We start from the raw sequence: 14,298 nt of genomic DNA, 5'->3' as shown, positions 1-14,298 counted from the left end.
AACCGACCTTATATTTCTTCTTCTCTTCAACTCGCACCTTTGCTCTATCCATGTCCAATCTATTCACTCACTGACCCACAGACTATTTCATTCTTACACTTAGACATTTATCCCTGTCACTCCTCTTACTTCACTCCTACCCAATGCTCAGATGATGACTTTCTCCTGGAAACTGTTTCTGACTAGTTAACCTATAACTTTTAATAGAAAGCTGAACCACTTTGTTCATGTACTCTTGCTATGACAACGTATCCTAAATCTGTTCTTTATCTTGTTAAGCAGGAGTTGTTCCTGAAAAGTTAAAGGTGGGGAGGGGAGGGTATGTGAAGAATGAGGCCATGAGATATGTGTTACCCTATAAGGAGAAACCAGAATTAAAAGATAAAATAGCCAAGTGGTGTCCTTTAACATTATAAGCTGACAGGTAAAATATACAAAAATATATACAGACCTAAAGAGCTAAATAATAATACATGACAGTTTATCATTAGGTCCCAAATAAATTAGTATGATTAGCATAAATAAGTGACACAGGAGTTCACAGCAAAAGTTCAAGAAGGAAAAATACTTCAGTTGAACCTTGAAAGATAGGTAGATTTTAAGTGGCAAAATAGGTAATGAGGACATTCTGTTCATGTAAATGTTGGGAAAAATCCTGCATAAACAAAATTTTCATCTTAAAAAATGAGAAGAACTTGGAAAAGGAGGATGAGGTCTGTACCATGGAAGACCTTAAATATGAAGGAGTTTGGACTTTGTCAGAAGGTGAGAGCCCTTTACAATGTAGGTACATCAGTAATGTTACTGCCATCTCGGAAAATGAATGGAGGCACAGACTGAGAAGACAGAAGAAATGTTTAACAAAGAGCCAGAAGGTTTAAAGAACAAACAAACAGAAATTAACAATACAATAACTAAAATGAAAAATACACTAGAAGGAAACAATAGCAGAATAAAAGAGGCAGAAAAATGAATAAGAGAGCTGGAAGACAGAGTGGTGGAAATCACTGCTGCAGAACAGAATAAAGAATGAAAAGGAAATGAGGACAGTCTCAGAGACATCTGGGGCAACATTAAATGCACCAACATTCACATTATAGGGGTCCCAGAAGAAGAAGAGAGACAGAAAGGGCCTGAGAAAATATTTGAAGAGTATATAGCTGAAAACTTCCCTAACATGTGAAAGGAAACACTCAAGTCCAGGAAACACAGAGAGTCTCATACAAGATAAACCAAGGAGGAACATGCTGAGACACAGATTAATCAAACTGACAAAAATTACAGACAAAGAAAAAATATTAAAAACAACAAGGGAAAAGCAACAAATAACATACAAGGGAATCCCCATAAGGTTATCAGCAGATTTTTCAGCAGAAACTCTACAAGCTAGAAGGGTGTGGCATGATATATTTAAAGTGATGAAAAGGAAAAACCTACAACCAAGAATACTCTACCCAGCAAGGCTCTTGTTGAGATTTGATGGAGAAATCAAAAGCCTGATAATCAAAAGCTAAGAAAATTCAGCACCACCAAACCAGCTTTACAACAAATCCTAAAAGAACTTCTCTAGGAGAAAAGAAAAGGCCACAGGGCTTCCCTGGTGGCACAGTGGTTGAGAGTCCGCCTGCCGATGCAGGGGACACGGGTTTGTGCCCCGGTCCGGGAAGATCCCACATGCCGTGCAGCGGCTAGACCCGTGAGCCATTGCCCTTGAGCCTGTGCTCCGCAACAGGAGAGGCCACAACAGTGAGAGGCCCACATACTGAAAAAAAAAAAAAAAGAAAAGGCCACAACTAGAAACAAGAAAATTACAAATGGGAAAGCTCACTGTTAAAGGCAAACATAAAGTAAAGGTGGGAAATCATCCACACACAAATATGATATCAAAACTAGAAATTGCGAGAAAAGGAGAGTACAAATGTAGGATATTGGAAATACACTGGAAATCAAGAGACCAGCAACTTAAAACAACCTTGCATATATATATAGACTGCTGTATCAAAACCTCATGGGAACTGCAAACCAAAAATCTACAATAGATATACACACAAAAAAAGAAAAAAAACAATCCAAACACAATACTAAAGATAGTCATCAAATTACAAGAGAACAAAAGAGGAAGAGGAGAAAAAAGACCTATGAAAACAAATCCAAAACAGTTAACAAAATGGCAATAAGAAGATACATATTGATAACTACCTCAAATGTAAATGGATTAAATACTCCAACCAAAAGACACAAACTGGATGAATGGATACAAAAACAAGACCCATGGGGCTTCCCTGGTGGCGCAGTGGTTGAGGGTCTGCCTGCCGATGCAGGGGATGCAGGTTTGTGCCCCGGTCTGGGAGGATCCCACATGCCGCCGAGTGGCTGGGCCTGTGAGCCATGGCCGCTGGGCCTGCGCGTCCGGAGCCTGTGCTCTGCAATGGGAGAGGCCACAACAGTGAGAGGCCTGTGTACCGCAAAAAAAAAAAAAAAAAAACAAGACCCATGTATATGCTGTCTACAAGAGACCCACTTCAGATCTAGGAACACACACAGACTAAAGTGAGGAGACATCAAAAGAAACTGAAACTGAAAATCAAAAGAAAGCTGGAGTAGTAATACTCATATCAGACAAAACAGACTTTAAAATAAAGACTGTTACAAAAGACAAAGACAGATACTACATAATGTTTAATGGAAACAATCCAAGAAGAAGATATAACAATTATAAATGTATATGCACTCAACATAGGAGCACCTCAATATAAAAGGCAAATGCTAACAGCCATAATAGGAGAAATCATCAATAACACAATAATAGTGGGGGACCTTAACACCCCACATTCATCAATAGACAGATCATCCAGTCAGAAAATCCATAAGGAAACACAGGTCTCAAATGACACATTAGATCAGATGGACTTAATTGATATTTACAGAACACTCCATTTGAAAGGAGCAGAATACGCTTTCTTCTCCAGTGCACATGGAACATTCTCCAGAAATAGATCACATCCTGGGCCACATATCGAGTCTCAGTAAATTTAAGAAAACTGAAATCATATCAAGCATCTTTTCCAACCACAATGCTATGAGATTAGAAATCAATTACAGGGGGAAAAAAATGTAAAAATCACAAACATGTGGAGGCTCAATAATATGTTACTAAACAACCAACAAATCACTGAAGAAATCGAAGAGGAAAAAAAAAAAAAGCCTAGAGACAAATGACAACAATAACAAGATGATCCAAAACCTATGGGACGCAGCAAAAGCAGTTCTGAGAGGGAAGTTTATAGCAATACAATCTTCCCTCGGGAAACAAGAAAAATCTCAAATAAACAACTTAAACTTACACCTAAAGCAACTAGAGAAAGAACAAAGCCCAAAGCTAGTAGAAGGAAAGAAATCATAGAGATCATAGTAGAAGTAAATGAAATAGAGATGATGAAAACAACAGAAAAGATCAAGGAAACTAAAAGCTGGTTCCTTGAAAAGATAAACAAAATTGATAAACCTTTAGTCAGACTTATCAGGAAAAAAAGGGATAAATCAATAAAATTAGAAATGCAAAAGAAGAACAATGGACACCACAGAAATACAAAGGATCATAAGAGACTACTACAAACTATACGCCAATAAAATGGACACCCTAGAAGAAATGGAAAAATTCTTAGAAAGATACAAACTTCCAAGACTGAACCAGGAAGAAATAGAAAATATGAACAGACCAATCACAAGTACTGAAATTCAAACTGTGATTTTAAAACTTCCAACAAACAAAAGTCCAGGACCAGAAGGCTTCACAGGCACATTCTTTCAAACATTTAGAGAAGAGTTAACACTGGTCTTTCAGAAACTCTTCCAAAAAATTGCAGAGGAAGGAACACTCCCAAGCTCATTCTATGAGACCACCATCACCCTGATACCAGAGCCAGACAAAAATATCAGAAAAGAAGAAAATTACAGGCCACTATCACCGATGAACATCGATACAAAACTACTCAACAAAATACTAGCAAACTGAATCAAAAAACACATTAAAAGGATAATATACCATGATCAAGTGGGCTTTATCTGAGGAATGTTAGGATTTTCAAAATATGCAAATAAATCAATGTGACACACCACATTAACAAACTGAAGGATAAAAGCCATATGATCATCTCAATAGATGCAGCAAAAGCTTGTGGCAAAATTCAACACCTATTTATGATAAAAACTCTCCAGAGAGTGGGCACAGAGGGAACTTACCTCAACATAATAAAGGTCATATATGACAAACCCACAGCGAACATCATCCTCAAGGGTGAAAAGCTGAAAGCATTCCCTCTAAGATCAGGAAAAAGGCAAGGATGTCCACTTTGCCACTTTTATTCAACATAGTTTTGGAAGTCCTAGCCACGGCATTCAGAGAAGAAAAAGAAATAAAAGGAATCCAAATTGGAAAAGAAGAAGTGAAACTGTCACTGTGTGCAGATGACATGATACCATACATAGAAAATCCTAAAGATGCTGTCAGAAAACTATGAGAGTTCATCAATGAATTTGGTAAAGCTGCAGGATACAAAATTAATACACAGAAATCTCTTGCATTCCTCTACCCTAACAATGGAAAATCAGAAAGAGATATTAAGGAAACAATCCCATTTACCATCACGTCAAAAAGAATAAAATACCTAGGAATAAACCTGCCTAAGGAGACAAAAGACCTGTACTCAGAAAACTGTAAGATACTGATGAAAGACATCAAAGATGACACAAATAGATGGAGAGATATACCACGTTCTTGGATTGGAGGAATCAGTAATGTCAAAATATCTTACCCCAAACAATCTACAAATTCAATGCAACCCCTATCAAATTACCAATGGCATTTTTCCACAGAATTAGAACAAAAAAAAAATCTTAAAAGTTGTATGGAATCACCAAAGACCCCAAATAACCAAAGCAATCTTGAGAAAGAAAAATGGAGCTGGAGGAATCAGGCTCTGTGACTTCAGACTATACTACAAAGCTACAGTCATCAAAACAGTATGATACTGGCACAAAAACTGAAATATAGATCAATGGAACAGGATAGAAAGTCCAGAGATAAACCCATGCACCTACGGTTACCTAATCTATGACAAAGGAGGCAAGAATATACAATGGAGAAAAGACAGTCTCTTCAGTGAGTGGTGCTGGGAAAGTTGGAAAACTACATGTAAAAGAATGAAAGTAGAACACTCCCTAACACCATACACAAAAACTCAAAATGAATAAAGACCTAAATGTAAGGCCAGATACTATAAATCTCTTAAAGGAAAACATAGGCAAAACACTCTCTGACATAAATCACAGCAATATCTTTTTTGATCCACCTCCTAGCGTAATGGAAATAAAAACAAAAATAAACAAACGGGACCTAAGGAAACTTCAAAGCTTTTGCACAGCAAAGGAAACCATAAGCAAAACGAAAAGACTACCCTCAGAATGGGAGAAGATATTTGCAAATGAAGTGACCGACAAGGCATTAATCTCCAAAATATACAAGAAGCTCATGCAGCTCAATATCAAAAAAACAAACCACCCAATCCAAAAATGGGCAGAAGACCTAAATAGACATTTCTCCAAAGAAGATATACAGATTGCCAACAAACACATGAAAGGATGCTCAACATCACTAATCATTAGAGAAATGCAAATCAAAACTACAGTGAGGTATCACCTCACACCACTCAGAATGGCCATCACCAAAATGTCTACAGACAATAAGTGCTGGAGAGGGTATGGAGAAAAGGGAACCCTCCTACACTGTTGGCGGGAATGTAAACTGGTACAACCATTATGGAGAACAGTATGGAGGTTCCTTAAGAAACTAAGAAACTAAAAACAGATGATCCAGCAATCCCACTCCTGGGCATATATTCCGAGAAAACCATAATTAGAAAAGATACATGCAACCTAATGTTCATTGCAGCACTATTTACAATAGTCAAGACATGGAAGCAACCTAAATGTCCATCAACAGAGGAATGGATAAAGAAGCTGTGATACATATATACAATGGAATATTACTCACCCATAAAAAGAATGAAATAATGCCATTTGCAGCAACATGGATGGACCTAGAGATTATCATACTAAGTAAGTCAGACAGAGCAAGACAAATATATGATATCACCCATATGTGGAATCTAATTTTTAAAATGATACAAATGAACTTATTTACAAAACAGAAAAAGACTCAGATTTCGAAAACAAACTTATGGTTACCAAAGGGGTAACGTTGCAGGAGAGGGACAAGTTAGGAGCTTGGGATTAACATCCACACACTACTATATATGGGATAATCAACAAGGACCTACTATATAGCACAGGGAACTCTACTCAATATTCTGTAATAACCTATACGGGTAAAGAATCTGAGAAAGAATGGATATATGTATAACTGAATCACTTTGCTGTACACCTGAAACTAACACAACATTTTAAATCAAGTATACTCCAATGAAATTTTTTAATTAAAAATAATAAAAAGAAAAAAACCCAGAAAAACAACAAAAAAATAATATTACTGCCAAAGAAAGATTACGAAACAGACTATTTTTCTGAGTCAAGTCAGTTTTCTCTATTTTTTTCATGAAAACATATTCTGAAAGACAGAACAGAATATTCTTGCGCAGCTTTGGATAAGGCTCACTCTACTTAAAAGTGTCCCTAGGAATGATTGCAAAATTTAAATACAAATAGTACTACCCTCTTTTTAACAGTGAGTCAGAAATAACTGAATTTTTTTTTCATTCATCTAGGGATTAAAGAGTATTATAATTTTGTGCTTTCAGGAAACACCTCGAAGTCCAATGTATTTGTTAATTCCACTCTCCTGGGAAACTTTGTGGGTTTAAAAACATTTTAAAAGTAAGGTTAGATTACTTACTTATCACTGACTTTTGAGAATTAATTTTTAGAAGTTTCAGAATGAAAAGTGGATACTCGGTTCTTTGGAGTCTAAAAAGCATGGGGAAAAAAAATTTTTAATAAATAAATAAATAATAAAAATCATGGGAAAATTAGTTCACAAAGCCTAATAAAAAATAAAAAGCTCAGGATACTATTTTAAGATTTATTGTAAAAAATTTACCTTTATTTGCACATTAAATAAATGTGTATCTTTATTCACATACTAAATGAGTTTATCAGTCTTTTCAGGTCGTTATTTCAGCGATGAGAGAAAATATTGTCTTTGAAAAGATGTGAACTGGAAATTCAAAGAATAAATCAGAACTAAAATACACCAGAGCCTTGCTATCAAGGAAACCTTAGACCATGAGACAGAACCATGTCCTAAATTACACAATTTATAATAAGGTTTTCTACCACATGTAACAAGACTATGTGTGATACAGTCTAATAAAATAGATCTGCTTTACCATGAATGACACTCAAAAATGAAAATCTTACATGTCACAGTGTCTATCAATTCTGAAAGCACTTTCATATGCGTTATTTCATTTGGCCATCACAAGTATCCTGTGAAGTTGAGAAAGAAGGTAATATTTCCCTCTCTGGCCAGTGATGAAACTGAGCTCTTAAGTAGGAAATCCGGAGCTAGAATCCACGTGTTCTAACGCGGCAACATGGCCATTTCAACACACTGCCTCTCTATCAAATATCAGTGCAAGGTTCCGGGGCATTTCAGTCGTAAAGGTCAAACTTTTTAGGTTTATTCACAACATAAACTGGGTTAAAATTTCTATAACATCTGGGATAAGAAGATGAGTTGACTACTTTTATATTTCTTTTTCTATACCTGTTATGTTTAAGGTTGACCTACTCTTACTCAAGGTAGAAAAGTTTTTTTAATTTTCTTTTTATTTATTTATTTATTTGGTTGCACCAGGTCTTAGTTGCAGCAGGCAGGCTCCTTAGTTGCAGCAGGTGGGTTCCTTAGTTGCAACTTGCCAGCTCCTTAGTTGCGGCATGCAGGCTCCTTAGATGTGGCATGAGAACACTCAGTTGCAGCATGCACGTGGGATCTAGTTCCCCAACCAGGGATGAAACCCCAGCCCCCTGCACTGGGAGCATGGAGTCTTATCCACTGCACCACCAGGGAAGTCCCGAGGTAGAAAATTTATATGGATATATTTATGTACAGCAAAGTTGGCAGACAAGTAAGTTTATATAAAGTCTTTTTCCTCACAGAACTTTCTGTAAAGTTCCATAAGTACTCTCAACAGACTATGTTTAAACTATCAATGAAAACAAAATGGTGAGCTTAAAAAAATTAAAAGCATTCCCAGCTGTCAGAAAATGTGTCTTACACAGATAAAAGTTCACGTGCAAAACTAGATTACAACAAAAACTACAAGAAAATCTTGATTTCAACAATGCTGAAAAGCTTTAACAATTTAACATATTTTCTATGTTGTGTCTACTGTGAATTAACATCTCTACCAAGAACTCATATATACTGATATATAAAACAAAGAAAATACTATACAAATAATTATTTAATCTTATTTCTCTGAATCCTTAGTTACCTGACAGCAATTCAAAGTATTACTATGAAACACATCCCAGGATTTTATTGTGAACATCACATGTTAACATGAGAGTGTAGATTCAGAAAGCATAACTTTGTAATAGATTTTATATTATTACAGTACTCCACATGCAAAATCACACCATGAATTTAGTAAGTCACTTAGGAGAATGTAGTTGTACAAAGCATGTTTAACATTTTTAATTCTATCATATAATACAGAAAATCAAATTTCTAAAATTGGAAAAAATAAACCCTATTGGGGTAAGTGGCTACAATGATGGGCAGCTATACCAAATGTACAGCACTGAGGTACCTGAGTCATAACTTGCCATGTCTTCCTAACTTTGTTTCTGCAGCCCTTTCCAAACTTGAGATCTCTCTTCTATCACTCAATACCAAAGTGGCTACCTAGATCTTATTTATTCATTTATTTGACAATCCTGTTATGCAGAATAGGGCTAGGTGCTATTCTAGGTATTAAGGATACAGCAGTCAGCAAGTCAGACAAGGTTCCTGCTGTCAAGAAATTTATATTCTAGTGGGCGAGACAGACCATAAACAAGTAAGCAAATATATATGATATATACGTATATGTGTATGTCTATGTGTCTATGTACATATGTATGCAAATGTATATCAGGGAGAGGTAAGCACCACAAAAATAATAAGAATAAAAGAAAGGGACTTCCCTGGTGGCACAGTGGTTTAGAATCTGCCTGCCAATACAAGGGACACGGGTTCGAGCCCTGGTCTAGGAAGATCCCACATGCCGTGGAGCAACTAAGCCCGTGTGCCACAACTACTGAGCTTGCGCTCTAGAGCCCACAAGCCACAACTACTGAGCTCATGTGCCTAGAGCCCCTGCTCTGCAACAAAGAGAAGCCACCGCAATGAGAAGCCCGTGCACCACAACAAAGAGTAGCCCCTGCTCACCGCAACCAGAGAAAGCCCGCAAGCAGCAACGAAGACCGAATGCAGCCAAAAGTAAGTAAGTAAGTAAATAAGTAAATAAATAAATTTTAAAGAGAGGACAGAAAATGATGGTGAAAGGGATTATTTTCATCCAAGTGGGCAAGAAAGGATTCTCGGGGAGTGACATGTGAAGAGCATGAAAAGCTTTGTGGAAGATGTTCCAGGCAGGGAGAACTCTTGAGTGCAAAAGTTCTTAAGATAGGACTGAGCTTGGTGAGCATTAGCAAGATCAGAGTAAACGAGGGGGAATCTGGTGAGAGGTAAAAACACTGGTAACCAGAGCCTGATAAAGCAGGGCCATGGGAAGGAGCATGGATTTTCCTCAAAGGACAATGAAAAACCACCTCATGGTCTGAGGAGGAGAGTTACAAGTTCTGATTTATGTTTTGAAAAAAAAATCACTGTGACTGTGGAGAAGACTGTAGAAAGAAAAAAAGTAGAAGAAAAACTAATGAGGAGGCTATCACGCACCAGTCTTTAGTACTTGCATTTTTGGACCCAAAGTAGGTGGCCTGTGCTGCCCATAGCAAGTTACTTCCAAAACCTAATTTAAGGTTATTCTCTGAAAGTGAAATTAGGACGGATCGAAATGCAAAGGATGGGAGCAGATATCTGTAGATACTACTCAAGAGAATGATGATGAAAATGAAAATGAAGACTTTAAGAAAGATCCCAAAACCTAATTTTAAGAGAACTAAAGTGTAACGTCAAAAAAGTATAATTAGATGACAACCATAACTAAAAGATCTAAATTAATAAATTTCAGAACATGTTATTAAAAAATGTGCTTACAAAATGAGAGTAGAGCACATTGAAGGTTGCAAGCCATCAGACCACATGTGTGTGCACATGTGCTTGCTTTGTTCTTTTTTATTCGAATTAGTTGCTAACACTGAAAAATCAGAAAATTTCACATTAAAATCCAAATTTGTCTTCACTTGAAAAAAATCAGAAGCTCTGGCAACTTTATATTCATGCAAGGAAACATGCACAGCAATTACAGCAATCATTATAAAATGCTAGCAGAAACTTCTCTAAAATAAATGGGTAAATTCTTTTACTTTTACAGTTTTTGAGTAACATCGGACTCTTCTTATGTTGCTCAAAAAAAGGAAAAGAAACAAAGCACTTATAATGTTGCCAAGTTATATTCAGCAAGCATTCGTCAAGCAACTATTAGAAACCAACATCTTCTATTAGGAGTTGGGAGTCTAGGGAAATCAATACAAGGGCACCAAACTCTCTAAAGTAGGATCACATCTCTATTATTAGAAAGCCTACTTAACATTTATTCTACGAACTCAAAGGCAAGTGCCAATTCCAGGATCTGAGATGTTCAGGGTTTAAGCTTCCGGTAGGCTACTTTGAACCTCCATACCTTTGTGGCTAAGAGGCAGAACAACTTCACCTATGCCCTGAGTGCAAGGCCTACAAGGTTTTGGAACTATATGGCCTGGGGGCTCACATGCAGGCCCTTTGCCCTGGGTGTCAGCTACTGCCTATGCATTGATCCACTGTTTGGAAATAAACTCAGGACATAAATTGCTACATACGAAAAATGAAAATCAATCAAATAAGTCCTCTCAAAAGGATTTAGTTAATTCATATAAAATCTGCAATCAATAAATTTTAAAGATATCACATCCTTTCTTTTTCTAAGCCACCTGACAAATCAGGTTAGACTAATCAGGCCTACTTTAAGTCCTTTTCATTCTATTTGCTAGACATCATATCAATGTACAGTAATTATAAACTGGAGATAGTTGCACTCTACATCTATAGAAAGTCTACTCAAAGAGCTAGGACCATGAGATGAGAACAAAGTATGATCTGACAAGCTTTTCCTTTCCTTTATAAATACTATCAGAATCATAATTTTAGTACCTTAAAAGCAATACACGAACATTGTGAATTAAATATTTACACATAAAAAGCGTATTTTTAAATGCACAGCCAAGAAAAGTAAAAGTGATCTCAAATGAACATGCTCGGATATCTGTGCCAGATTTTGGAGTGGACTTTTATGGACCCAATTTTTTATGAAAATAAACTTTTCGTCTATTAAAAATTTTCAAGATATTAAATATGTAATAGTTTTCCCAGTGGCATGTGGTTTGAATTGATATTGGTAAATAATTGTACATAAAATAAAACTACACTGAGTTAAATGTTAGTAAAAATGGCAAAATTAGATACAGGCACTATACCATTGCACAGGTATATGCCATGTTACCAGCTGAAAAAAGTCTTGCAATTACAGGTCTACACTATTTATTTCATTTGTGTGTAATTACATTTTATACACCTTTGTTTAGTAATATCAATCCAAGATATCTTTTGGAGAATATAATTAACTGGATGGTAGAAGAGAATGCGTGTGTGTTCTACTATTTTTGTATTTCTGTATTTCAAACAAGTTGGTCTTTGTTAGCTGTGTTTAACTGCCATCTAGAGTTAAAATGAATCCATTTCTTCTCCCCTCTACTACTCTTCTTCAAAATTTTAGGCATATGAGCCAACATGTTTCACCCCTATTTCATAACAAACAAATATTCTTCAAACAAAATTGTAAAAGGATAACTATCCAATTTTTCAAAGTACTATTAACATTTCTACCAGCTGCAAATATTTTCGGTTAACTAAAAAGTGAGGCTCACATGTAATCTAATTAAAACATTGTTTTTGAATATATAAACAAATCAATGAGCAACTAATACACATTTGGACTTGGGGAAATACATTAAAAACTTAAAGAAAATAAAATTTCAGTCTATTTCTATGGCCTCCTGTTTGTATTTTTTCAGAGTCCAAGAAAAGCAGACTCATATATAAGGATATTAAGGAATTATTTCATTTTTTATATCTGAAAAGTTTGATTATAAAAATTAGCCAAATCCCAAGTGTATATTTAACTACCTAATGTTTTTAATATTCTTATGTTAAAAGTGGCATTCGTATCCAAATCTGAGGAGAAGGTCTGTAAGAATAAACCATCAGTAAATCGCTCAGCTTTCAATTTAAGAAAGTCATTACTGAAAAGCAGTAGCACCTAAACTTACACCTAAAGCAGCTAGAGAAAGAACAAACAAAATCCAAAGTTAGTAGAAGGAAAGAAATCATAAAGATCAGAGCAGAAATAAATGAAATAGAAACAAAGAAAATAAAAGATCAATGAAACTACAAGCTTGTTCTTTGAAAAGATAAACAAAATTGATAACCCTATAGCCAGACTCATCAGGAAAAAAGGGAGAGGGTTCAAATCAATAAAATTAGAAATGAAAAAGGAGTTACAAACGATGCCACAGAAATACAAAGGATCATAAGAGACTACTACGAGCAACTATACACCAATAAAATGGACAACCTAGAAGAAATGGACGAATTCTTAGAAAGGTACAACCTTCCAAGACTGAACCAGGAAGAAATAGAAAATATGAACAGACCAATCACAACTACTGAAATTGAAACTGTGATTTTTAAACTTCCAACAAACAAAAGTGCAGGACCAGATGGCTTCACAGGCGCATTCCATCAAACATTTGGAGAAGAGTTAACACCGATCCTTCAGAAACTCTTCCAAAAAACTGCAGAGGAAGGAATACTCCCAAGCTCATTCTATGAGGCCACCATCACCCTCATATCAAAACCAGGCAAAGATACTACAAAAAGAGAAAATTACAGACCAATAACACTGATGAACACAGACGCAAAAATACTCAACAATGTAGGGGGCCCGGGTTTAATCCCTGGTTTGGGAAATAAGATTGCACATCTCAGTGGCATGGCCAAAAAAAAAAAAAAAAAAAAAAGGAACCTTGAATGTGTGGGTAAACACAGTGGCCTAGCATTAAATACAATGCTTACCAAGTAGTCAAGTATGCATTTAAGAAAGTTTTTAATTGCTTGCTCAATAGAGGACCAATGATAAAGCCGGTACAGGATTTATAAGAGCAAAATGGGGTGTGGGGGGAATGGAGAAAATAAACAGGAAGGAAGGTTATGAGAGAGAGAATCCCTGCTTCAAGAAAAACCCAAGTTAGAACTCTACTCAATACTGTGTAATAGCGTATATGGGAAAGGAATCTAAAGAAGAATGGATATATGTATATGTATATGTATAACTGATACACCTGAAACTAACACAACATTGTAAAGCAACTATACTCCAATAAAAATTTTAACAAAAAGAATAAAATATTTCACCAAGACAAAAAAAAGAGGGGCTCAAGATAGACAAGAATGGCAGTCACAAAACATTGCTTTGGGGGAGTTTCAAATAGAACTGCCTGCAAAGAATATCAGACAGTGTTTTGCCTTATTGTTCCTAGAGTGGGGGAACCTCTGGTTCACTGACATGACCCAGAACTTGTCTAAACGTCATCTGGTTCACTAGCCCCCTCGATACTAAATGCCCAAGCCATGAAAATGTAGCACAACTCTGAACACTTTCAGTCATGCTACCCTAAAGAACACAAGAGATATGACATCATGGAAATAGATAAAAGGAAATATGACCCTTCCATTGCACCCCCAAATTTCATAGAAAGAAATAAGGGGGAACTTCCCTGGTGGCGCAGCAGTTAAGACTCTGCACTCCCAATGCAGGGGGCCCGGATTCGATCCCTGGTCCAGGAACTAGATCCCACACGCGTGCCGCAACTAACAGTTCACATCCCACAACCAAGGAGGTGAGCCACAACTAAGGAGCCCTCAAGCTGCAACTAAGGCGCCCACATGCTGCAACTAAGACCTGATGCAACCAAATAAATTTATTTTAAAAAAAGAAACAAGGGTTTGTTATTTTTTCT

Source organism: Leucopleurus acutus, assembly GCF_964270905.1.
Source record: "Leucopleurus acutus genome assembly, chromosome: 10".
Classification (NCBI taxonomy): domain Eukaryota; kingdom Metazoa; phylum Chordata; class Mammalia; order Artiodactyla; family Delphinidae; genus Leucopleurus; species Leucopleurus acutus.
The sequence above is the reverse complement of the archived record's forward strand: the minus strand, read 5'-3'. Positions refer to the sequence as shown.